Source organism: Acomys minous (genome assembly GCF_964271855.1).
Source record: "Acomys minous genome assembly, chromosome: 1".
Classification (NCBI taxonomy): Eukaryota; Metazoa; Chordata; class Mammalia; order Rodentia; family Muridae; genus Acomys; species Acomys minous.
This window is the reverse complement of record NC_140483.1, coordinates 12,754,913-12,782,700: the sequence shown is the minus strand read 5'-3', so window position 1 is coordinate 12,782,700 and position 27,788 is coordinate 12,754,913.

Here is a 27,788-nt window from a genome sequence, read left to right as displayed (position 1 = left end):
TTTTTTGTGATCTGTCTCGTACGCTGGAGCTCTTCATCACCTGTCTGCTTGATCTTAGGTCTGTGCATATTTTACAGAAGACAGCCTTGCAGTCAGCTTAAAACACTGCATGTGTGGGTGGGGCTTGTTTCTGGCCTTCATCTGTTTTGGGGGAATATTTAAAGTCTGAATCTTTCCTCTTGGATTGCTTAACAACAACTTCTTCAACAACAACTTCTTCTTGTTCTTGTTCTTGTTCTTGTTCTTCTTGTTGTTGTTGTTGTTGTTGTTGTTGTTGTTGTTGTTCTTCTTCTTCTTCTTCTTCTTCTTCTTCTTCTTCTTCTTCTTCTTCTTGTTCTTCTTCTTGTTCTTCCTCTTCTTCCTCTTCTTTTAGTTTTTTGAGACAGGGTTTCTCTGTGTAGCCTTGGCTGTCCTAGACTGCCTTTGTAGACCAGGCTGGCCTCGAACTCACAGTGACCCACCTGTCTTTGCCTCCTGAGTGCTGGGATTATAGGCATGCACCACCACATCTTCCTAGGTTGCTTAACGTGTATAGAAGATCATCCTTCAATGCTTGGTAGGTAAGAGGCTGAGCTTCCTGAGTTCCTGCCTGGACTTAACCTGTAAACCCCCTTTCCTTCCAGGAATCAACTAACCTTGTTTTTAAAAATTATTGAGTTTTTAATTATATATATGTGTATTATATGGGTTATATGAGTGTAGGCGCCCACATCAGCCAGAGGCATTGAACACCCCCCCCCCCCCGGAACTGGAGCTACTGGTGGTGGGGGTTGTCCCTCATGGGGCTGGGAAGCGAACACAGGTTCTCTGCAAGAGCGGTTTGCACGATCCCAGCAGCCTCTATTAACCTCTAAGGTAACCTTCATGCACTGGGTCTATTTTCAGCTTGCCTCATACTTCTGATCACTGTCTCCTTGCTGACTTTGGGGGAACATGCTGAATTCCTTATTGTTTCCCCTGCTGCTTGCTTGAGGACTAAGTTTCTCAGATGAGCTAAGCTGGCTCTCACTTGCCTATCCGCCTTCAAAATTCTAAAATTATGTTGATCACAATTTTCCAGTCACAGCTTTTCCAACCTCATCTTTGTAAATCTGTGCCTTAGAACAAAACAAAGCAAAGCAAAGCAAAACACCACATGTCGATTTATTAGGACTTTAAAAGGAAGCTAAACTAAGCACAGAGGTTCAGCCTACCCTCTTCACGGTCCCTCCATTAGGTTTCCTGTTTACCTCTGTGTGGCGGCTAACCTTTGTAGTCAGCTTGACACAGGTGGAAAGAGGGAACCTCAGTTGAGGATCTACCTCAGATTGGCCTGTGGGCATGTCTGTGATGCGTTATATTGATTGCTAATCCACGCAGGAGGGTGCAGCTTGCTGTGGGCAACCCATCCCTAGCAGGTGGGCCCGGACTGTTTGAGAAGTGCAGCTGGCTGTGAGGCCAGGAGTAAGCAGTGTTCCACCTGGCTTCTGCTTGAAGCTCCTGCCTTGAGCGTCTGCCTGGATGCGCCGGGAAGCTGAAATAAACCCTCTTGTTTCAGAGTTGCTTTCGGTCATGCTGTTTATCACAAAAGTAGAGAACAAACAAGCGAGGGCCTCTGCTTTTCTGGAACTATTTCTTGTTCCTTCTTCCTTGAAGGTCATTACTAAACTCTTTTCACCTTGAATGCTTCTTAGAGGATCTTTCAGCACTAACAAGATGAAATCCAACAGAGGTAAAAGTGTAAAGTTCTACATTCAGAAAGAAACCAGCAATTAAAAGACACAGAATTAAGGAAGCATTGTTTAATCTCCATAAAGAGGAAAGCATGTAAGATCAAAATAACCCAATGATCTGATCTGACATGATGTATGACCATCCTTCAAATGGCAAGAGTGTGATGTGGTGGCCTAGGTTATAGGAGCATAATGCTCAGGACAGGGGTGAGGAAGCACATTTGGAGAAGGCTCCCCCTAGTCTTGCTGTTTGTCAGTGAATTCTGCGGCATCCTCTACCCTGCTCTTTGACAGGGACAACGACAACTTATGACAGAAATGGAGAAGAGTGAATGTGCAGAGAAGTGGCTGAGAAGTTCAGGTGAGGAACGTAGGAGGCAAGTGACGATTCAGTGCGTGCACCTGGGATATAGGAGGGAAGTGCGACATGTCGCCTGGGTTGTAGGAGTGAGTCTGGGTGACCTGCGAAAGAATTTGGATCGCTCGGAAATGAGGGTGTCTGCTGAAAACCCTAGGAACTATCTGGAAAGGATATGGGTTGGTAACAGGAAGCTCTCCCTGTCTCTGGAAGGTTAGTGGTGAAACTGAGCAACTTTTAAAGTGTCTTCTGGCTCTGAGTATGATCTAGAAACATCCCCCACCCCCACCTCCCATTTTAGAAAGAAATCAGAAGCTATCCAATCAGTACCTGGGCAAGTCCTCCAACCAAACCGTCTGCTCCCAGTGGAACATGCCTTCTGGCCCATGCTAGCTTTTTATTGTCCAAAATACCTTTGTTATTTCAGACAGCCTAACACATTTGAACACCAAGAACAAAAGTGCAAACCATGGAGACACATGTGATTGTACACCCTACCCTGGAAGTTTGTTTGTGAAGACAGCTTCCTAGAATTTATGCACTACGCATAGCTTCGAAGCACTCAGGTCTTAAAGGAACAGTGAACTTATTGTCCCTGTGGCATAAGAGGCACTGTTGGCATAGCGCAACAGGTAATGATATAATCCTGCCTTGGGAGTAAGCACACACCTTTAAGGGATGTGCTCTGTGATTTTAAGAAATGTCCTGAGATGGAAAAGTCTGTCACTTTTTATTGTCCGAATGCTACCTATAATTTATGAAGCTCGTATGTATTAATAAGGAAATGTAAGGTCTCACAGTGAGCCTATGTCCTCAGTAAGCATGCTCACTGAACCTTGGCTACTTCAGACTGACAATGCCCCCATTGTCCTCACAGTGTAAGGATTGGCCTGGTCCAAGTCCAAAGGTGGTAACGGAGCAGAGGCAAGCTGTGTGCATGCAAAGCAAAGGGGAAGGCATGTGCTGTTGCCAGAGGTCAAGGCTGAGTCAGGCACTGTAGAGAGAAGTCATGAGTCAAGGAGCGGAGCGGACAGAAAGTTCTGATCCGAGCAGGCGGGCTCCGGTCGTCTAGCAGCACACGAGTATTGAGTTTGAAAGTCATTGTCTTTGTGGTTGTCTAGTGGGAGAAGAGGTCAGATTCTAGGTGGGGTTGGCTGATTTAATCAGAAAATAGGTCTGAAAGAATGCTGCACTTCCTCTTAATTAGCCAGGAAAAAAACGCAGTATGGTGACCTCATAACTCCTAATCCTCCCACCCCAAACACCAGTTAATTTATTCCCTTATACTCCTACTGGAGAAGGCAGCTCAGTGCAGGGCATAGGACGGGGCAATTACCACGATAGGTTCTCACTCTTCCGTTTTAGGTCTTGCTGTGCAAACGTTGAGGCAGCCTGGCCTGTTGGACCATCAGAAGTAAGGCACACTCACTAACGGCCACGTCTGACCCCGGGAGTTCCTCTCCCTCTGTGGGCAAGCAAGAGCAGACTACCAAGGTCTTTTGGCCGGACATGGGTCAGGAGGTTATAGCTGTTCTCTGCATGACTAAACCCCCATTTCTTCCCAGGCAGGGTGGATGACCACAGATGAAACGCTCTGTAAGCCGTGGCCAGGCCACTGAATCATCTGGCTTGAACCGACAGACTGCTATTAGAGTAAATGACACAGTGATGAAAGGAGGCCAGAAAGGAAGTGCTGGTCGCCTTCTTTGTAAAGCTTTTCAGTTTCTTCCCTTAGACTCGACTTATTTTTAGGCAGTATAATTATTCCTCTTGACCCAATCAGACAGCTTTTTTTTCTTACAGTGGTTTTTTTTTTTTTTTTTGGCAGGACTTGAGGATAATGACAGTATCCCCAGGAGCCTTCCTGAATGTCTCTAGGATGAGGACAAAAAGGGAAATATGTAAAGGACTTGTTAAAAGCATGGCTGCAAAAAACTTTTAAAGGGTATTTAATTCTTCTGAGTCACAGCTGCTCTTGGAGTCTGAACTGTTTTAGAAATTGACTTTAGAAGTCTGTCTCTGTCTCTGTCTCTGTCTCTGTCTCTGTCTCTGTCTCTGTCTCTGTCTCCGTCTCTGTCTCTGTCTTCTGTCTGTCTGTCTCTGTCTTGCTTTCTCTACTGTTGGAGACTGGATCTAGGGCTTTGTGCATCCTAGGCAAAGCTCCTCTCCTGAGCTTACCCCTCTGACCTCTGAATTGCCTTTTTTTTTTTTTTTTTTTTAAATATTTCCATAGAAGACATCTAACCAACCTGGTCCCATAGACAAACATGTAGGAGTTAGGCTTCTGAGAAGCTCGGTTCACCTCTTTCTAGGAAAGATGGAAAAACCCCAGGAGCCCTTGTGGTTTTACATATTCACAAGAAAACACACCAATCACACCTTCAGTTGGCCCCATCTTAATACTGGCAGTGGCTAGTACTCTGTTATTCAGGCTGGCCTCCAACCTGGCCCAAGCGATCCTTGTGACTTCACGGCTGGGCTTTGCTGTGTGCTTCTGCGTGCCAGCTGCCGACAGAGTCCTGAAGATGGTCCTAGGAGACGCTGTGTTTGGCAACTACAGAGGAAGTAGGAGTCAGAACTCTCTCACTGTTAGGCCACACTGCGTTTCAGACAAAGCTGATGCTTCCTCTCACGGTTAAGTTGTATCCAGATTGTGGTTTCTGTGGCTGAGAAGAGTTCCCGGAGAGCCCACAGCCTTTCCTTTAAGCCAGATGCTCAGAATCCAAGGCGTGAAGCTGATGATCTGTAGGCCTTGACACAGGCGACGGCAGGGAGGTTTTCATGAGACAGGTCTGTAAACGAATGAGAAAGACATTAGGGTAAAAACAAACAAGAAAACTCCCTTTAAAACGACTGCATCTCTCTTTGGTCCTCACTTCAAGATGACATAATGATGATGTCAGAAGGGGTCTGTTGCTACAGGTAGCTGCATAAGTTACACCCAGCATTCCCCCAAGAACAAGGAACAAAGCCAGCAAACAGATTTGCCTAAGCTGGGATGATCCTCAGCGATGGATAGAAGACTTGCCTAGCTCTGGATTTGATAGAGATGAGGGTGGGAGGCAGAATGGATGGATGGATAGAGGGATGGATGGATGGATGTATGGATGGATCGATGGATGGATGAAAATATAGTAGATTGCCCAGCCATTGGGGACATTTTCAAAGCTGGTGTCTCCAGTACTGTTCCAGACTGATATGAACCTATATGACTGTGTGTCTCGTGCAGGTCATGAGGAATTGACCTCATGAAGCCAGGAAGGCCTGACCGTGCCTACTCCAGTTTAGACCTGCTGCTGCTGCTTTTCCTTGCCCTATGAGAAGCCGAATCGTCAAGGACTGAAGAAAAACTGTCTTCTGACATGGGGCACTGGGGTGTGTGTGTGTGTGTGTGTGTGTGTGTGTGTGTGTGTGTGTGTGTAAAACTGATGAAGGACAATGGGGTTATCTTTTATCAACCACCTGTATGGGGGTTGGGCAAGGTGTTTAGCAGTTTGCTTCGGATACAGCTTCCTTTGTTTTCAAGCACTAAGGAGCCTGCCAGGGAGGTGCCATGTTGGGGCTACCTGGACATTGATAACACACTCATTGTTACTTTCACCCTGTGCTTTTGACAGGAGGTGGTACTTAGATGTCCTTTCAGGTTGGACTTGTGGCAGCTTTACAACCCTCTCTCCTTCCTTCCTCTCTTTGTTTTTGTTTTGAAAACAGGATCTCACACACTGTAGCCTCGGCCTGCCTGGAACTCACTGTATAACTCAGGCTGGACTCAGACTTGCCACAATCCTCCTGCCTCAGCCACCCAGGTCCTGGGATTATGGATTTGAGCCACAGCACCTGGAAGATTCATTTCTTTTCATGTCTTCATTAATGGGCTTTTGTTGAACCATTCTTGCTTTGCACTTTATGAGTCAAGATTTACTAATCTTTTTGTCTTAGCTTGTATCTGCCCAGCACATTATTGGCCCTGAAAAACCTCCTTGTGTTTGTTGTTGGCGTCATAAATTACTGCTCGGAATATCAGACAGACTTTGCACGGCGCTGGCCTCAGATGTGTCCAGCACACTCTCATAAACACAGCGTGACTACTGTGCTCCTGTCAAGTTAATGACTCAGTTCAGCATCTGCTGGGCACTTGGAATAAAGATGTCAGCCTCCTCTGTCTGTCATCCGAACCTATGTCAAACTGGAATTCACGGTTCATTTCCCTAACCTTTCCCCTAAGTTTCTCCATAGTGGAGAGTACTGGAGAATATGAAATAACAATTGAGTTTCAAATCTGGGGTCCCTCCCCCCAGCTAAAGCACCAAAGTCCTATGACTAGAATACTTAGAAAAACAGAACTAAATCACAAACCTGACTCTTTCTCTCTCTCTCTCTCTCCTCTTCCTCCTCCTCTTCCTCTTCTTTCTCCTCCCTCTCCTCCTCTCCCTCCTCCTCTTCCTCTTCTTCCTCTTCCCTCCCCTCCTCTTCCTCTTCCTCCTCCTTTTCCTCCTCCTCTTCCTCCTCCTCCTCCCTCTCCTCCTCTTCTTCCTCCTCTTCCTCCTCCTCCTCTTCCTCTTCTTTCTCCTCCCTCTCCTCCTCTTCTTCCTCCTCCCTCTCCTCCTTTTCCTCCTCCTCTTCCTCCTCCTCCCTCTCCTCCTCCTCTTCCTCCTCCTCTTCCTCCTCCTTCTTCTTTCTTGAGATAAGGTTTCATTCCCTCCCTTGCTGCCCTGGTACTCTGGTACTTGCTGTGTAGCCCTGAATGGTTTCAAACTAATGGTAATCCTCCTGCCTGAGCTTCCTGAGTTCTGGGAAGTACAGGTGTAAGACCACACATAGGGCTTAAACCTGCTTTCTTAAACGATATATATGCGGGGCCAGCAAGATAACTCAGTGAGTAAAAGCACTTGTCAGGCAAGCCTCAGCTTGGTCCCTCGGCTCCACTGTGGAAGGGGTAGACACCATCCCAGAAGCTGTCTGCTGCTTTCACACACATAAACATAAACATCAAATAAAGTAAAATACAATTTAAACAAAGATTTCGCTAGGCATGAGTCAGACCTATGGTGCTAGCACTCAGGAACCTGAGGCAGGAGGATTGCTGTGAGTTCAAGGCCAGCCCAGGGTATATGGTGAGTTACAGGCTGGTACGGTGGTAGAGGTTACAATATGAGACTCTTGTCTCAAAAGTAAAATAAAATATTTCATTGCCTATTTCTCACAACTGAGGACCATCTGGAAACTTCGTGTTCAGCTACGTGACAGCTAAGGAATGTAGCGCTCACAGCTCTTAAGTTAACTATGAATGCCCATGGGTTTGTCTCCTGAATCACACACTTGGTCCATGAGATTAGATAGAAGCACAAAGGCTGTAGATAACACAGGAAGGTGGCCTGGAAGTCCTCCTCCCCTGCCTGTGTCCCCAGATTTACCCAGAGATTAGGATCCTGGAGGCACCCCTTTTATCTCCTTGCTTTCAACCCTACCTTTGCTTCCCTACTTATACAATGAACTCTCCACAGAATGACTCTTTGTAAAAGGCTTGGCTCAGAATTTATAGACATAACTAGCTTTCCTTGTCCAGTCTGGCCTCGGCTGTCCATGTGTGCACAGTTGTTCTGAGTTTTCCACACCCTCTCACATCAACCATTTACATGATGTCTCCACTGACATTCCTCAGTTCCCGTTCCCATTTCATCTTATTAATGAATTTGCCATTTTCCACCTCAGTGTTGTGGTGCTTGGGAGGTGTAGACACAAGGATCAAGCGTTCAAAGTCATCCTTTTCTATAGGGCGAGTTCAAGGCCAGCCTGGGCTACATGACATCTGGCTAAAACAAAATTTCCTCTTCATATTTGATCTTTTCTGTAAGCCTACCATGTAATAGACATTTTGTAAATATCTGTTAAAATTCAAGTGGAGGGCAGGAGGGCAGGACAGATGGCTCAGCAGTTAAGAGCACAGACTGCTCTCCTAGAGGACCTGCAAGCTCTGCACTCAAACGCTGAGATGGGAGGTGGAAACAGAGTCCTAGAAGCCGGGTTCCAGCTAGCCTGATTTGTGTAATAATGAATAAGAAGCCCTCCTGCAAGGTGGCAGGCAAGGGCTGGCACGGCTTGTCTTTTGACCTCCACCCACCCCGTGGCATGTGCACACACCCACTGCACACAGATTTCTTTTAAATCTACAACGGACATAAGGCCTACGTGTATTTTTTTTTTCTCACTTAGGTAAAGAACATACAGAAAATAAACGTGGAAGAGTTTGGTTTTTGTGTTTTTCTGGTCTGGAACTCCTGATTCTCTTTCCTCAGCTTCCTGAGTGCTGGGCTCACAGGTATGCACAGCCACATCTGTGTCATGATGCATACCCGGAAGTGGTGTGTTTCCTTTCTGTAACATGGCATTCTGGCACATACTTCCTACTCTGGTACATACTTCCTGATGAGACTCTTTGTCAGTTTGTCCCATTCCTGGGGATGTTACCGTTTTTCTGATGCGTCCTCACTGACAAGCAGAGGGAGACATGCAGGAACAAAAAATTACTAAGTGTCAGGGTCCAGTTAGGTGGAAGGAGTTTCTTAGACACATGTCATGCGTTTTTCTCAAGATGTTTTCAAAGTGCAGTGTGAGTATCACTGTTTATAGCAGTCCTTTTATGTGTGTCTTACACATTTCAACTAGTCTAAGGAAAGTGAATCTGTGTGGCACTGTGGCAAATGGATCTAGGGAAAGAGAAGTTACAGTGGTTCCTAACTAGGTCCAGATAAGTCTAGTTTGGAGAAACAGACCAAGGACCAATGGGTTCCTCATTACTGCGTAGACAGGTGTTGAGAGAGAGGAGGAGAAAGAGAGAGGGGGGGGGGGAGAAAGTCCTGTCTCTTAGGACTTCCTGAAGTTGTAGATACACCCAAAGATTGGACTTTCCTGGAAAGCATCCCCCAGTTTGCATCCTGCAGTCTACCTGGACAAACCGTTATTTTGATGCTTCTTTACACAAACATACTGGTCTGAACGAATGGAAAAGAAGAAAAAACGATGGCTTTGAACGCCTACTACAATCTGCTTGCTTTAATGACAGGTAGCTGAAGAGTGGTCCACTGAGTCAGCAGCAAGGGAAATCAGATTCAAAACCGAGAGAGGTGTAGTCACCAGGGAATTCTTTCTCGGAGAGACTTCCCTATTCTTTTTATAGTCTTGGTAATGTCACACTGGGACTTGTCACTCGGAAGTCTGATAGGTCTCTCCGTGGAAGGCACTAATTACAATTCTATGAAAAAAGAAATAGATCTGAATGTAAATGCTGCTATTTAATCACCCAAACTATTTCAAAGGCTCATCAAGAAGCCTCGATGATGAGTGATGTTCTGTCATGAATGAGCGTCTCAGGAAACGCCAGCGAACCATACTGTGCACTTGCCTTTGTACTGTGCAGTTCACCGCCATTGTTTTCCTAGCACAGTGCATTTCTGCATTTCTGCAGAAGAATGGCGGAAGGCAGGGGAGCAAAGGGATGGTTTCCACTCCCTAGCAAATTTTTTTGGTGTGAAGTGTAGGTGTGTGTGCACGCCCCCATGTGCATGTGTGTAGGTGTGCATGTGTGTAGGTGTGCATGTGTGTAGGTATGCATGTGTGTAGGTATGCATGTGTGTAGGTATGCATGTGTGTAGGTATGCATGTGTGTAGGTGTGCATGTGTATAGGTGTGCATGTGTGCATGCATCCATGTGCATGTATAGGTGTGCATGTCCACGCACACTTTGTGGAGCTGGAGGCTAGTGAGTATCCTCTTCTATCATTGGCTACTATTCCCCCCCACACACACCAGGAGTGGACAGGAGCTCACTGCCTCCTGGTGCTGGGATTACAGATACACACCACCACAGCCAGCTTTTGTGTAGGAGCGTAGACTCTGAACTCAGGTCCTCACGCTTGTGAAACAGGCACAGTACCCACCGAGTGCCACCCCCCAGCCCCTCTGTGTGCCTAACTCCTATATTTTGCACATAGAGTAGTGATGTATTCAGCACGTAACATTTTCCAGGAGATAAAGAGAGAAATCCTGTTGATTGACAGTGATAGCATGCCTGAGGAACCTAGCAATGAGGAGGAGGGAGTAAGAGAATTTGTAGAAGATCTTTACAGCCAACCCAGAACCACGTAAGATGCTTTTGTTGTGCAATTGAAGTGGACTGAATTGAAGAGCCCCTTTGTTTTTCCACTCACTGTCAGTCAGCTGAGCTGTCATTTTCTCATTTGGCCACCAGATGGCCTTGATTCTTGCACAGGGGACATGTCCAGTGGGGCTCTGGACAGTCTGTCGTGGGCACCTCAGGTGGGGACATGTCCAGTGGGGCTCTGGACAGTCTGTCGTGGGCACCTCAGGTGGCGCATCAAAAATGAGTCCTACCTTAAGTATTCTTTGCTCTGCCAGGAACGACCCATTTCAGAGCCCATCTGCTTCTCCGTGTCCTGCTGTCATGCCTGCCAGATGGACACACTTCCCTTTGGGGATTTAAACAACCATTTGCACTAAACCTAATGAGCGCTGCATTATAAATGCTGCTGCTCCAGGCTCGTCTTCTGCCTTTGATAAGCTCTCTGAGTAGACTATAAAATTGTGACAAGCGCTCCTCTCCTCCTTAATGTTCTGGTTGTAATAGAATGTTATGTCTCATTTTAGAATTACTACGGTCTGTATAGCTTTATTCTAGAAAATAATGTTTCCATGTGCTTTGTGTTTTGCTGTGACTATAAAGAGCACTGATGGGAACATGGGAGTTTTGTATTTCAGAGTAAAATTAGAGGGCCAAAGAACGATTTCATAGTTCGTGTTATACATTCCTATTATAGAAATGCTTTTTGGTTGGCACTTTTGCCTGAAGCCTCTAAACCCTAACTGAATAGTAAGTTGCTAGGGGCTGGTGGCTCAGCTGGCAAAGGCATCGCCACTAAGCCTGATGACCTGAGTTCAGTCCTCAGAACCCACATGATGTACGAGGAGAAGCGACACCTGCAAGCTGTCCTTTTACCACCCCTGGGCCACGGCACATGCACACACATGAAAATGTAATAAAAAGAAGAAGTTGTTCGTGTAGGTATCTACCTGTAAAGTGCTCTCTCTCCCTCACTTCTTTTTTTTTTTTTCATTTTAATTTTGTTGCTGTTAGCATACGAAATAGTGAGCATCAGTCGGGTGTGGTGGCCCATGCCTTTAATCCCAGCACTGAGGAGGCAGAGGCAGGTGGGTCTCTGTTGAGTTAGAGGCCAGCCTGGTCCACAAAGCAAGTCCAGGACAGCTAGGACTACAAGAAAAACCCTGTCTTGAAAAGCCAAATAACCCAAGAAAGAAAGAAACAAAGAAAGAAACAAAGAAAGAAACAAAGAAAGAAAATATAGTGAGATGTTTTCTTCAGTGGTGTCACCATTGACAAGTTGCCAGGCCTGGCTCTGAAGACTCAGGAGACCAGACAGTCTCCCGGTGTTGACTTTATTACCATCTTATCGGGGCTAGTGGCCGGAAGCTGCACTCAGAGGCTCTCGCCACTTGCTCCCATTCTCCTCGCTGAGGCCCTTCCTGTCTGCAGTGGTGTGGTGTTGTCAGAAGCTAGAGGTAGTCCTAACTTGTTCCATTTCCTAATTATTGTCTGAAAAAGGAGTTAGCATCAAACACTATGTCTTTTACAGGTATTTTTAGAAATGAAATGTGATAGTCATATACCACATCATTTATTACTTGTGTATGTGTGTGTGTGTGTGTGTTTTACAGTAAAAGTTTTATTGTAATGTAACATCCATACAGAAAGCTACAAATCATGAGTTTACCTCCATGTTCTCCACATGGGATCAAGAAAGAGAGTGTTTGGGGATGGGAAGGCAGAGGTGGCTCAGTTGGTAAAAGCAAGTTGTACCTTGCAAGTATAAGGGCCTGAGTTCTATCCTTAGAAGGTGTGTAAAAAGGCCAGATGTGATATAGCTCTTGTAATCCCAGAGCTGGGGAGGTAAAGACAGGAGAACCCCAGGGGCTTGCCTGCCAGTCAGTCTAGCCTAAGCTCCAGGCCATGGAGAGAGGTGAGATGGCCTTCCTGAGGATGGCACTCCGTGTTGGCTGCTGGCATCCATACACAGGTGCACATACCCCTGCACACATGCATTCTCACACATGCATGTACACACCACACACATGCATGTGCACGTGTAGGCAAAAAGAGCAAAAGGAAGTGTCACCGGTCTCTGAAGCCTTCACTTTTGCATCTCTCTTTTCTTCCCACCCAAGAGGAAAGACCACAACCCAACTTCATGGCTTGGATTACACCTGCCCAGTTTGAATTTGCACGCAGTGTTATGTAAGGTATGTGGCAGGGGGCCTTGCTCCTTTTTATGTTCCATTTTCCCTTTTACATTTCTGTCACTGCTGGGAATTTGGGTTCTTTCCAGTTTTGGGCTATAAATAGTGTAACGAGAGAAATTCTTGTAGGTTATGACTATATATTTGCATTGCTATTGTGTGCATAACATGGATCACCCCATCATTAAACAGGTAGATGTTTAGATTTGGAAGAAGTTGCCAGTTTCCGAGGTCATTGTTGCCAACAGACACAAACGTTTCTTCTAAGTGATGCTCACAGATGCTCTGAAACCTTTCCTTGTGACTGAACATCCTCCGGGAGACTTTAAAACTGTTCCAGATCAGAACCACCTCAGCACTGCTCTCTGGCTTAGAACTTCACAATCGTGCTCAACCTTCCATGGGCTGCTAAATTGGTTTATGACTACTAGAGGAGTCTCCATTTAAGACCAAATGTTAAGAAATTTAAGTTGGGGAGGTGGGGGCTGGTGAGATGGCTCAGTCAAGAATGTGCTTGCAGTACAATGATGAGGACCTGAGCTTGATCTGCAGAGCCTATGTAACAAGCAGGCAGGCAAGCAGGCAGGCAGGCAGGCAGCAGGCAGATAGGCAGACAGGCAGCAGGCAGCAGGCAGCAGGCAGCAGGCAGCAGGCAGCAGGTAGCAGGCAGCAGGCAGGCAGGCAGGCAAGCAGGCAGGCAGGCAGGCAGCAGGCAGCAGGCAGCAGGCAGCAGGCAGCAGGCAGGCAGGCAGCAGGCAGCAGGCAGCAGGCAGCAGGCAGGCAGGCGGCAGGCAGGCAGGCAGGCGGCAGGCAGGCAGGTAGACAGGCAGGGAGCAAGCAGGCAGGCAGGCAGGCAGCAGGTAGCAGGCAGCAGGTAGGCAGGCAGCAGGCAGCAGGCAGACAGGCAGCAGGCAGCAGGCAGCAGGCAGGCAGGCAGCAGGCAGCAGGCAGGCAGGCAGGCAAGCAGGCAGGCAAGCAGGCAGGCAGGCAGGCAGCAGGCAGGCGGCAGGCAGACAGGCAGGCAGGCAGACAGGCAGGCAGGCAGGCAAGCAGGCAGACAGGCAGGCAATCAGGCAGGCAATCAATCAATCAGGCAATCAATCAATCAATCAATCAATCATTTAAGCAAGCAAGCAATCAGGCAGGCAGGCAAGCAAACAAGCAAGCAGGCAGATAGGCAAGCAAGTAGGCAGGCAAGCAAGCAGGCAAGCAGGCATACACGCAAACAAGCAAGCAAGCAAGCAAGCAAGCAAGCAAGCAGGCAGGCAGGCAGGCAAGCAAGCCAGGTATAATGGTGCATGTCTGCAATCCCAGTGTGACGGTTAAAGACAAGTGGATCCCTGGGGCCTGGTAGACAGCCAACCACCATAACCAGCAAGCTTCAGGCCAGTAAGAGGTCTTGTTTCAAGAAATTACTCCTTAAGAGTGATACTTGAAGCCAGACGTGGTGGCACACACCTTTAATCCCAGCACTCGGGAGGCAGAGGCAGGCAGATCTCTGTGAGTTTGATGCCAGCCTGGTCTACAGAGCGAGTCCAGGACAGCCAAGATAACATAGAGAAACCCTGTCTCGAAAAACAAAGAAAACAAAACAAAACAAAAAAGTGACACTTGCATAGCCTGGTGTGGTGTTGCATGCCTTTAATCTCAGCACTTGAGAGGCAGAGGCAGGTGGATCTCTGTGAGTTCGAGGCCAGTCTGGTTTGTAAACGGAATCCAGGACACCCATGGTGACACAGAGAAATGCTACATCAAAAAACCAAAAAAAGAGAATGACTAGTTTGATCTCTGGCCTCCACATGCAGACACATGTAAATGTGCACTCACACGAACAGACACACAACTTAAGTCTGGATTTAGCACTGGTTGTCTCTCTTACTCCCTCCCTCAAAACACAGATGTTTGCCTTCTCTTTTTGCGAGTTTGATGAAGGCTGACAACATGCAATCCCATGTAGTCAGATACACAGACAAAAAAGCAAAAAGATTATCAGTTTCTTTCTTTCTTTTTTTGGGGGGGTGGTGGTTTCAAGACAAGGTTTCTCTATGTTATCTTGTCCATCCTGGACTCACTTTGTAGACCAGGCTGTTCTCGAACTCACATTGATCCATCTGCCTCTGCCTCCTGAGTGCCGGGATTAAAGGTGCATACCACCATGCCTGGCAAGATTGTCACTTTCAACAAAAAGTATACTTGCCGTGTGCCTTTGTTAGGTGCCTTAGTTAGGGTTTCTATTGCTGTGAAGAGACACTATGGCCACAGCAGCTCTTATAAAGGCAAACATTTAATTGGGTCTGGCTTATAGTATCAGAGGATTAGTCCATTGTCATCATGGCAGGAAAGCATGGTAGCACACAGGCAAACATGGTGCTGGAGAAGGAGCTGAGAGTTCTACATTCAGATCCAAAGGCAGCAGGAAAAGAGAGAGACACTGGGCCTGGCTTGAGCATGTGAAACCTTATAGCCCACCTAGAGTGACAACTTTCTCCAACAAGGCCACACCCACCCCAACAAGGCACACCCACTAATTGTGACAGTCCCCATAAGCCCATGGGGGCCATTGTCATTCAAACCACCTTGTTATGACAGCCAAACAAGCAAAAATGAGGTCCTAGAGGTAGGGGGGACGTTTATCAACCCCACCACCTTTTCAATTTTGAAAGGCCTTCAAGAGTGACATCAGCGGGCTGGAGAGATGGCTCAGAGGTTAAGAGCACTGACTGTTCTTCCAAAGGTCATGAGTTCGATTCGCAGCAACCACATGGTGGCTCACAACCATCTATAATGTGATCTGGTACCCTATTCTGGTCTGCTGGCTCACATGCAGGCAGAATAATATATATATATGTGTATAGTATGTGCCATCATGCCCTGTTTAATAGAGTGCCAGAGATGGAACTCAGGACTCCCTGCATGCTCGGCAAGCAAGCACACCTCTATATCCCCACCCTGTTATGCTGAAATGATATTATTTTGAATACAACAAAATACATTATAAAATTTAAGTTGATCTTTATATACATGAGTTACATGAGCATTGGCCTTCAGACCCATACGCTGGAAGGAGTCTGAGGAGTTGAGTGTGCTGGTGGGAAGGTGGCTCTGAGGTTGACAGTTTCTTGACTGTTACATAGCAACCTTTATTTTGGAGATCAGAGTTACCGTTACGCTGATCTACAAGGCAGCCATTAAAATGGGCTTCTCATTTTCCTAGTTACTCATTAGACGAAGCATCTTACTCTTTAAGGGCTCTTCAAAATGAGCATAAAATATATATCAATTATGTGAACGTGACCTTTCAGGTGGTGGATAGTGTTTATTTTTACAACTGACATCTCCTAAGAGGAAGCTCCAGATATCCTCTGATTTGTTTTGAGAAACTTTACAATTTAGCTTTAAAAACAGTGTGTGTACTGGGTGGAGTAGCACATACCTTTAATCCCAGCACTCGGGGAGGTAGAGGCAGGTGGATTTTGCTGAGTTTGAGGCCAGCCTGGTCTACACGGTGAGCTCCCAGACAGCCAGAGATGCATAGTGTGACCCTGTCAGAAAAACAAACAAGCAAGGTGTGTGTGTGTGTGTGTGTGTGTGTGTGTGTGTGAGAGAGAGAGAGAGAGAGAGACTTAATTTTCACTTGTTTAGAAAAACAAACCAACCTATATCACCCCCTCAATTGGCTCCAAATTGAAAGTATCATTCACACAACATTAAAACATTTAGAATTTAATTTTAAATTATAATTGTATCATTTTGTATGCATGGGTGTTTTGCTCGAGTGTGTGTCTGTGTGTATATCACACTGGGGCAGTGCCTGTGGTAGCTAGAAAAAGGTACCGGGTCCTCTGGAGCTGGAGTTACAAATTTTGGGAGCTGCCATGTGGGTCATAGGGCTTCAGCTTTGGTCTTCTGGAAGAGTACCCAGCGCTCCTAACCACAGAGCTACTAGTCCAACCTTGATATTTAGAATTTGCTGTGGTTATGATATTGTGCTTCTAGGTTGGGCTGTTACCTCTGTGGCTTATGGTTCACAGTGGGTGTTTTCAAGGGACCAGAATCACAGGAGTACTGCTGTGTAGACGGAAGCAGGTGATCAAGGGCTGCCTCGGGACTGGGTGACGATTAGTGAGTGGCTTGTCTGACGATGACAACGGTAATGATAGGAACTAGGAGACGCCTGAGCAGATGATAGCCAGGCATGACACCAAGCGGCATGTCCGTCATCGGCAGTTTTTCCTGAAGACGATTTCCTGATTCTTCCAAAGGAGTATCCGGTCTGTGCCAACAAGGTTATTCCTGCAGCTGTGTGATCATGAGCTCTGGTCTCATGTTTTCAGTTGCTTTCCCAGCTCTTTCAAGCCAAGAATACTGTAGTCAGTATGAGTGGCAACCACCCTCTTAGAAGGGACAGAGTCCACATTTTGTAGGTCCCCAGTCTTTGTGTTCCCCCACGCTTCTCCCCCAAGGCCTGAGTGGAATATGCAGGCACAGGAAACAGGGCTCAAGCCAAGAGTGGTCTGAGCGGCATCCTGGCTGAGCTATGAGACTAGACTGTGTGACTGGGATTCGCACGATGGCTTCATAGAGGAAGTGAAAGGGTATACAACAGCTCCCAGTGAGGAGCTGAGAATGGGGCGGGAGCCTGGTCCAGACATCGGGGCACTTCAGGTTTGAGACTTGGACAGACCTGGAGAAGGTCGCACCCGAGCAGTTTGAGCTCAAGATGGTTTTGTGTTTATGTGCATGGGTTGTGGCTGAGACTGCAGTTGTTAGCCTAAGCTCCCACATCTGGGCCTGGTGCGAAAAAGGAACTGGGTGATAAAACAGAGGGAAGAGAGAAAGAAAATATGGTTTTGTTTTTTTTTTTGGTCAACTATGTGCTAGCTTCATTGTAGGTAGCAGGGGGAAAAAGATATTTTTGTAGGCAACCATATACTTAAAAATGTTTCTAAGGCCTTTACAGACTAACACATATGCGATTTCTAAACATCTTGATTGGTAAAGGGCCCTTTTTCTCAGGGGTTGTCACTGATGGGAACGCAGTGGGTTACATACACAGACCTAGGTCAGCCTTTCAGCTATTAAAACATTTTCTTGAGATTCTGTGTGTGTGTGTGTGTGTGTGTGTGTGTGTGTGTGTGTGTGTGTGTGTGTGTGTGTGTGAGTAGTTGCCTGGATGTGTCTGTGCACCACATGCATGCAGTTCCTACAGAGGCCAGAAGAGGGCATTGATCCCCTGGAACTGGAGTTACATATGGTGGTGAGCTGCCCTGTGGTGCTGGGGATTGAACCCTGGCTGTCTGGAAGAGTTAGGTGGTGCTTTCAATCACCAAGGCACCTCTTCCACACATCCTGAGTTTTCTGGTTTAGGGCTTGCATTTTGTTCATCTGTCCTGGTGGTAGACTCATGCCTGCCATGCTGACAGTGGGCTCCTGCGTTGTGAAGATTCCAGGAGAATAGTGTACAGAAAAGGTTTTTCTGTCCAGGGACCAGGCTGCCTGGACCTCTCTCGAACGCAGCCCTCTGGAGACATACTGCCATTGTTTCTAGTGTGAGGGCTCTTGGTGTCTATGTAGTCTGTCAAGTAAGGAGGAATCTCTTCCTTAAGCATAAAGGCCCTTGAAGAAAGAGCACTGTGGCTGAGGGGAGATGTCACTCGTGTCCCTGCAAGGCCTGATGAGGACTCCCTTCTCATCAGAAGATGCTTCCCCAGTGGCTGCTCTGTCTGACGAGCTTAGGAACGGGTCTTGGATCTTGGATGGGGCTCTGGGCTACTTTTGCCTCCTTGCACCCATCTCCCAATCCAGAACAGACCTCTGACACTTCTGTGTCCCTTTTTGCCAAACTGAAACATTTTCTTTTGGAGGAAAGAAAGAGCCTTCTAAGACTCAGGAACCTAAGGAAACTTTCCAGAAGCCCCCCTTCCTCAAGGCTGTAAAGGCAGAGGACAGTTGCAGGGAGAAGGTAGCTATGGTGGATGCAGGAAGGACCAGTGATGCAGCCTTTGTGAGTTGACACCTGTGCTTGCGATGGGCTTTCTGGTGATGCGATACTCTTAAGCTCTTGTGAGTAGCCCTTGTAAGCTTGCTGACACACCTAGACTTGGAAGGAGTTGGCTTGTTATGCACGCCCTAGCTTGGGTGAACAGATGGTATTTGTTCACATCTCCCCAGGAAAACTCACACAACAGACTCATTCTTCCTTTACCATCGTTGATTAGTGTCACAATCAAGGGTGACTTCTGTTAGCCCTGCAGAGGACAGAGCCAAATGTTCAGGATCTGTCTCAGCTGCTTCTGTCGCTCTGTCAGAAGTCCGGGAAGGACTTGGCACCTTGAGGTTTTCAAGTTAACTAGCCTGTTACTTACAATGGGAGAACAGTATGACCCGTTTTCTCCACTGCCTCAACTGTTAGCTACAGCTTCAGTAAAACAGGGGACATTCCGTGGGCGAAACAGTGTAGAGTCTGTGGACTGCTGCAGCACGCTGTGCGTTCCACTTCTGCTGTCTTCCGGTCTCTCCTTATCCCGGGAGGAACGAGTAGCGTCACCACACAGAACGCGCTGGCATATTCCCTTGGTCACGGCTTTCGGTGTGAATCATTAACTGCCGGCTTCTGAAACTTCTTTCCCATTACACCAGGTTTCAGGGGTGTGTGTGTGTGTGTGTGTGTGTGTGTGTGTGTGTGTGTGTGTGTGTGTGTGTGCCTGCGTGCATGTTGGAGATCTGCTTTTAGATTCTCACAAGCACTAGCGACTGAGCCAGTGACATGAAGACCCTGAGGCAGGCGGCCTTTCAAGAAGAAATCCCAGAGGGTGGAAGCAGACACCACTCAGGGCCAATGAAAGCCTCCAGGATTGTTGTCAGGTTGGCCCAGGGGTGAGGACCAAACAGGATGAGTCATCCCAGGAAACGTAATCCACGGGTGGAGCTGGGAGGCAACGTCACACCGCAGGCTCTTGTTTCATAATTACTTTGGTATTGATCCACATAGTTTGCAGCAAGCCACAAGCATGTAAGCTCCCGTGTTATCACAAGGGTAAGAGAGTAGGGCTGTTGACCCCAAGGGAAGAATGCTGACCTGGGCCCTGGTGCCATTGTCCTTCAGCTGGGAGCCCCCAAGTAGGTCAGGATTACACAGCAGCAAACTCTGGGATTCAGAACTAATCAGACTTGGTTTTAATTACAGCTCCTCCATTTACTCAGCTCAGGTTACTTTACTTTTTAAAACTTTGGGTTGTTGTGGTTGGTTTGGGTTTTTTTTTTTTCCTCCCTTTGTAAAATGAAGATAAAGCTACTTCGTGGAGCTGTGAGAATTTAACAAAACGATATCATGGATGTGCTTGAAAATTCACAAGCGGCCTGTCACCGAAGTCCTTGCTGCTTAGAAGACTGAGCGGCCATGACAGTTTTCAGTCGGTTCACAGCTTTGACAAGTCTCAAGGCCTCCTTTCCAGCTCTGCTTTTTGGATCTTGGGTCCTGGATCTGTTCTCATGTTGGTACTGTCAATTTTACCAAAATACCGTAGCGCTGCTGCAAACTCAGAACTGAGTTCCGGTTCTGCTCCTGTTGCTGTGTGAAGAGGTGAGGGTAGGGTAGATCACGCACATCTCCACAAGAAAAAAGCTTGGCTTTAGTTCTTGTAGACTGAACACCCGGGTTCTGGGCACATTAACTGTGAGCACTGTCACCAGGTGTGTGACATGGGTGAGGACTGAGAGTTGAGATGACTACCAAGCACAAGTCTCTACTAGGTCCGTGTGGCTAAGAGATATTTTAAGAGCTGCGGGTTAAAGATGTCAACCAACTGATGATGGATAATGACAAGGTGGTACCTCTATGCGATAGAATTTTATTGATCTGTAAAGAAAGATCAAATTTGCAGCAAGTAGATGATCTGGAAAATATTATACAGAGTGAGATAATCTAGACCCAGGAGGGCAAAGGCTCCATGTTCTCACGCATATGTGAATCCTAGATCTGTGTGTTTAACTCAGAGTAAAACTGGACAATCCAAGAAACTAGAACGGGGCACTAGTGAGGAGGGGAAGAAAGGTCCTAATGGAGCAGGCAAGTAGACACAGGTGATATGGGGGGAGGGGTAGATACAGGTGATATGGGGGGAGGGGTAGATACAGGTGATATGGGGGGAGGGGTAGACACAGGTGATATGGGGGGAGGGGTAGATACAGGTGATATGGGGGGAGGGGTAGATACAGGTGATATGGGGGGAGGGGTAGATACAGGTGATATGGGGGGAGGGGTAGATACAGGTAATATGGGGGGAGGGGTAGATACAGATGATATGGGGGGAGGGGTAGACACAGGTAATATGGGGGGAGGGGTAGACACAGGTGGTATGGGGGAGGGGTAGACACAGGTGATATGGGGGAGAGGTAGGCACAGGTGGTACTGAGGGATGGGTAGACACAGGTGATATGGGGGGAGGGGTAGACACAGGTGATATGGGGGGAGGGGTAGACACAGGTGATATGGGGGGACAGGTAGATACAGGTGATATGAGGGGAGGGGTTGACACAGGTGATATGAGAGATGGGTAGACACAGGTGATATGGGGGAGGGGTAGACACAGGTAATATGGGGGAGGGGTAGACACAGGTGATACGGGGGAGGGGTAGACACAGGTGATATGGGGGAGGGTAGACACAGGTGGTATGGGGGAGGGGTAGACACAGGTGATATGGGGGAGGGGTAGACACAGGTAATATGGGGGAGGGGTAGACACAGGTGATACGGGGGAGGGGTAGACACAGGTGGTATGGGGGAGGGAATAATGAAGAGGGAGGTTTAAGTTGGGGAGGGATAGACGAGAAGGGTGAAGGAAGAAGTAGGAAGAGGGATAAATAATACAAAGGATGTTTGGGAAAACCATATGGGGCTGATGGGGTTGTTGCTTTTGCAAAGGACCTGGGTTCAATTCCCAGCACCCACATGGTGGTTTATAACTATCTGGAACTCTAGATCCAAGAGATTTGGCACCCTTTTCTGACATCTGTGAGCACCAGGCATGCACATGGTGGACCTACACAGATGTAGGCAAAATGTCTGTCCACATAAAACAAATAAATTTTTCAAAAAATTTAAAAAGTTCAGTGCATGTTACCCTATATGTAAAATAATGCTCCTCCCAGAATTCATAAGTTGCCAAATAAAAAGCCCAGTCTGAAGAACGGGATGCTCCCCCTTGAGTTGTGTGTCAAGAGTATCCTGGTTACATCCACAAACAATACAGGCTATTGTCATTGCTAGTGGTTGTCCAGCAGAGCATGATGGGAAGACCCTATTGTTAAAGCTATCACACACTTTGGCCATAGGATATGGAGAAATCAAGTTGTTACCTACCAGGATGCCTCCTCCTTGCTACCTAGCTCTCAGAATACCAGAAGGTGCTATTCAGCAGCTGGAACAAAAAAAAAAAAAAAAAAAAAGAAAAAGAAAAAGAAAAAAAAAAAAGAGTCATCGACAGTCTCACCCAACTGTGAGCCCTGTGATTCATCAGAATGACCAGCATGGCAAGAAATGCCCTGCAGTGTGATAATGGCCGGAATGTTATAGGGATAACCAATTGCTCTCCAGTTGGATGCAAGGCCTGCTTCCCAGGAGGAAATGCATGCCTACTGTGAATCTGTCCATGGTTGGGAAGCTCATAGGTTTCAGGGATGAATCTACAACTATTATTCTGCTAAATAGAGTCTCAAACTGCCTTCTAAATTCCAATCTGTACACCCATAGATTAGTGCAGCTCTTGGGCCTCATCAGGGAAGTTTCTTTTGTGCAGTGAACAATGGTTAATACAGAAATAACTTACCAGAGCAGAGAGAGAGTAAGTGTCTGTGGGGTGCTCAGCACAAAGGGGATGACTGTACCTATTCCCTACCTCCAAGGCTCAGGGGACGATCTCAGAAGATGGGACAAGAAGATTGTAAGAGACAGAGGTTGGGGTCAACTAGAGTCAAAGAGTATCTTCTGTACATGACAGGAATGTTCCCCCAAATTCAAAGCAGCTGTGGTTTCCTGCACATGATCCAAACATCGAGCCAGTTAGCATGAGCCCCTATTTCTAGCTGAGGAACAGTTGATGACTGTACTCCAGTGGATGTCCCCAGACTTATGAGTAAGTGGGAAGCATAAATTGGAATCTTTGGGCTATAAAGAAGAAGAAGGAGGAGGAGGAGGAGGAGGAAGAGGAGGAGGAGAAGAAGAAGGTACAAGTTGTCATGGGCCTCCACATGTCCTCTTAGGCCCTTCCTCTGGATCATCTCCTGCACAGCCTGTCTTGCGGTGTGTCTGTCACTTACCCATTCATGAACTAACATCCATGAACTTGGATCCTCTGGCATGGAATGATTAGTACAGGTTTTGCTCAAAGCAGAAGCTGATTCTAGGACCTGGATAAACAGAGAATAGAAGGGAGGGAGAAGAGAGAGTGAGACAGTGAAAACAGAAAAGCTAGCATCAGGATGCACTACAGTGAGAACAAATTACTTGAGCCATGGACATGTGATCTCCTGGGGGACCATGAAAGAAAGATGGAGAATGCCTTCCAGAACACCTGTGAGGGAGAGAGGACAGACAGCCATTCAACACTTACTTCTGTTGGTTGAGGAGAACCCTGTACTTCTTTCTGGTCTGTGCTTGCCCTGTACCCAAGGGGACAACGAGAGTCCTAGAGAAAGCTTGCGCAACCAACGTAAAGACTAGTGTTTGTCACCTCAAGTCACAGGTGGTCTGACGTGATGCAATACACGCTCTTTCCCCAGTGTTGAGATAGCTAGCGTCCTACTTGATCTTCCTGTCTCTGCATGTCTGGCTCCAACCCATCCTAAAGTCAAAAACAGCTGAAATTTCCAAACAGCTCTTACCACGCATTCCTCCACTTGAAAAATCTTTAACGTTGTCCTTTCTTCATGATAGTCGGGGTGTGTGTGTGTGGGGGGGGGGGGAGCCAGACTGCTTTTGGCGACACTTCAGGCCCTTGTGAACTTACTTCAAGCTCATGAACCTGACAGAAGGTTGGGAAGACTCAGTCAGCACTATTTGAATATGCCTAGGCACGCCACATCTTCATCTGGCATACTCTATCCTCCGCCTCGAGGGTACCCTCCCTCGTTTTTCAGGACAGAGTTTTGCTGTGTAGCCCTGGCTGTCCTGGAACTCACTCTATAGACCAGGCTGTGCTCAAACTCAGAGATCCACCTGCTTCTGTCTCCCGATTAAAGGCGTGCACCACCACCACCTGGACGTCCTTTCTCTTTAGATGTTGGAAGCCTATCCATCCATCAAAGGACAGTTCAAAAGCCACCTGTATTGCTTTTCCATGGTTGCATAACAATTTCCTGGGATCATAGTGGCTGTAGTGGTTGGAATGTACAGTCTTTCTCAAACTCATGCTGAAATTTAGTTGCCAGTGTAACAGCGTTGAGAGGTGAGGCCTTAAGAGGTTCAATCCCAGCAAATAGATCTTTGTGACTTCAAAGCCAAGCTGGTCTACATTGTGAGTTCTACACAGAGAGATCCTATTTCACTCCTCCAAAGTAATTAGGTTATAAAGTCTCAGTCTTCCCTGGTGAGTTTAATGTCTAAACTTTATTAAAGGGTTTTGGGGAGCAGCCACCTCTCCTCCTCCTCCTCCTCCTCTTCTTCTTCCTTCTGCCACCTGAGATCTAGCCTTCCCCCCCCCCCTCTCTAGAGCAGTGGCTCTCAACCTGTGGGTCATGACCATTTGAACTTGCTTATCAGATATCCTGTATATCCGATTTTACATTGTGATTTATAACCACAGCAAAATCACAGTTATAAAGTAGCAATGAAATAATTTTATGATTGGGGTCACCACAACATAAGGGACTGTGTTGTTTTAAGTGAAAAATCCCAAAAGTTCTAGTTTGTCAATAAAGACTCAGGAGCCAGATGCTGGGGTGAAAACCTGTTAGCTCAGAGAGGCAGAGAAAGCACCCAGCTGACCTTTCTCCTCAGCTCATGTCCTGATGGAAAAGTCTCAAAAGGCTCACTAGCTCAGTTGACAGACCAGAAGGAGAAAGCCAAAAACTCAAGGCCAAAGGCTTCCTAGCTTAAAGCTCAAAAAGCCCAAAAAGCCCAAAAAGCCAAAGGCCAAGGAGCTGAAGAGCTAAAAGCTAAAAGCCAAAGAGTTCCTTCTACTTCTACACACTGTCTTAAACACCCCTCAACTCAAAGTCCCTCCTACTCTGTAATCTCTGTCAGCTGGTTTCTTGCTCCGCCTCTTGACCTGGCCTTAACTTTATTAAATCCTGCTTGGATTAAAGGAGTGTTAGAGCTCAACCGGACCAAACAAAAGGCAGGTTTTTACGGTTCACAATATCAGGGTTCACAAAGGGACCAACCATCCTGCAACAGAACTGTGTTAAAGGGTTGCAGCATTAGGAAGGTTGAGAACCACTGCTCTAGAGGGTGCAGCAGGCAAGGGGCCAGCTGGGCAGAAAACTTGCCACTGTTTTGACTTTACTTTCCAGTTTCCAAAACTGAGTGAATACATTTGTTTGCTGATTTGTTCAGTCTCAAGCCTCATGTTAAGGCACATGAATAGCTACTGTTAGCTGGAATAGTGATAACCTCAGAAGCATCAGATTCCAGTTTCCTTCAGGCTCCAGGCCGGATTCAGCTCCAAGTGGCTTGTAGAAACGAGGGCTCTGCATTCTATTGGCTGGGGACTGTTCCCAGGGTATCTTAGCAATGGGGAATTTGTGGCAGTTCACAATACTTTCCACTACCCTAGCCAGAGAAAACTGCACTTTTTAAGGAAAAAAAAAAAAGATAGGGTCTCTCTGTGTAGCTCTGGCTATCCTGGATCTTCCTCTGTAGTCTAGGCTAGCCTTGAATTCACAGAGATCCTCCTGCCTCTGCCTCCCCAGTGCTAGTGCTGGGGTTAAAGGCCTGGGTCACCATGCCCAGCTGAGAACTGCACTTCTAAAAGGCTTCTGTGATGAGACTGGTCCCACCACAGAACCATGAGGGTGACATCTCTCCTATGCATAGATTCCCTTGTTAGAGGAAAGAAAGCATTCGAGGGTGAGTGGGTGTTGGGATTAAGATTAGAACTCTACTTTAGCGTCACTTCCAGAAGTCCTGTTCTGACTCCTGATAAGAAAAAGAGTTTTTTTCTTCCTCACTTCACAGCACTTCATGCTAATGAATTCATTGCACATGCACGGAAGTACTAGTGTTCTCATTTTTCTCTCAACTGAGAGTGAAAGCCCTTGGTTTTTGTCTTAGTGTTGGTTAATTAAAATCTGATTACTATTATGCTAGAAGATATTTTGGTATTGCCTGAATTTAATTAGAAAAAAGACATATAAAAGATAAAATGTAAAAGACATTAAAATAAATGTAAAGTGAAGTATACAAGAAAGTATGCATGTACTACATACAATCAATATAAGGGGGGCACCCCTTGCTATTGTGTCCAGGCTGGTTCACACTCCTAGGATCAAGCAATCCTCCTGCCTCAGCCTCTGAAATGTTTGGCACAATAAATGAGTGTCACCATGCCCAGCTGGAATACAATTTTGGCAAGCCTTTTTTCATGATCTTTTTTTGCTCTACCTTCTTGGTGAGTTGAATATAAAACATCATTTATCTTATTGCTATTTTCTTAAATGCTGTAATGTGTTTATTGTGGAACTGAATTTTTTTTAAAGATTTATTTATTGTTATGTATGTTCTGCTGCCTGCACACCCGCAGGCCAGAAGAGGGAATCACATCACATTACATTATGTGGTTGCTAAGAATTGAACTCAGGACCTTTGGAAGAGCAGGTGGCACTCTTAACCACTGATAGGGTGTATGTCTTCCCAAACAACAACAACAACAACAACAACAACAACAACAACAAATCTCCAAACCCCAAAACCATTGATTGTAGTTTTAAATTTTAACCTAATAGTCTATCTTTCAGTTGGTGTATTTTGCTATCTTATATATTGTGATAATATATTTAGACATGTCCTATTGTCTAATTTTGTGAATGTGTGGGAGTTAGGAGCTAACTACCTTAAAAAAAAAAAAAGACAGTCTCATGTAGCCAAGACTTGCTGTGTAGCCAAGGAAGTCCTTGAAGTCTTGATGCTTCTGTCTTTACCTTTCAAATGTTGGGATTACAAGTGTGTACAACCACATCAGACACTACCCTTTTATTGTTTTGTCTGCCTATTACATTGATAATTTCCTCTTTTTCTTCCTATGATTTTAGGTGTAATATTTTGGTGGCTACCTACTATAACTTTTGATATCTATGCCCTTTTGGCCCCATCGAAGTTCAAAGTTAAAGTACATTATTTCAGTTTCCTTCCAAATCTTACTCCCATGCTTAGTCTGATATTGGTTTTATTTAAGTAACTTTAAGCATGAAGAAAACCTCAGTATTATTATTATTAATTAACCACTTAACATGCTTGATATTTAGATATACTGCTATCTAATATTAGTTTGCTCACTTTTAGTCTTTGTATGTTCATGGTTTAATTTTTTTCATCATTGGTAATTTTTCAGTGAGAATATTTGGGTGGAAAATTTTTCTAAGTTGTTATTTAGAAGAATTTAATTTTCTCTTTTTCCACTTTTCAATTCCTCTTTGTTGAGATCTGATGTGTTTACTGGTGCCATAGTACCGTTTTTTCCAGCTGTCTCATGGTTGGACTTTATGGCATGCTCCTTTCAGACTGTCTCTTCTGATTAGTATATGTTCTTCGAGACTGTACTTTTTAAATATTGTTTTGACTATTTGCATAAATTTATGTCTTCAGTTTTGTTGCTTACATACACATACCACAAGTATTACACACCACGCATATACACATACACAGGCCACACATACAAATAAATACACACACATACAACCATACACACTACACATTCACACTACATATTCACACTACACATACAAAGCTTACACATTCTACATATACATAACACACACGCGCGTGCGCATACTCCTAAAGAAGTCCTGGGCTTCTGAACCATGGGAGGCTAGGATCCTGAGAATAAAAAGAGTTGGACTTGTCCAGAAGACTTGCGCTATATTACAGCATTGTCAACACTGACAGTAAATGGTCCCTTGCAGAGGAAATGACATGTGCAATAATAATAGTAGCTATTGCTTATGGAAGCTTAGCATGAGCCAGGTTATGGGCTGACAGGTTTGTATATGCAACCTCCTGTAATTGTCCTGGGAGGTAACCAAACTGATGCCAAATTTAGTGTGGACATCTGGTCAGCATAGCATGCACTACAGTCTAGAACTTCTAGACTTGAGTAGTCCTCCTGTCTTCACCTTCAGGAACTATATGTGCATGCTACCAAGCCCAACAAAGGTGCAGCTTAGGCTGCTCTAAG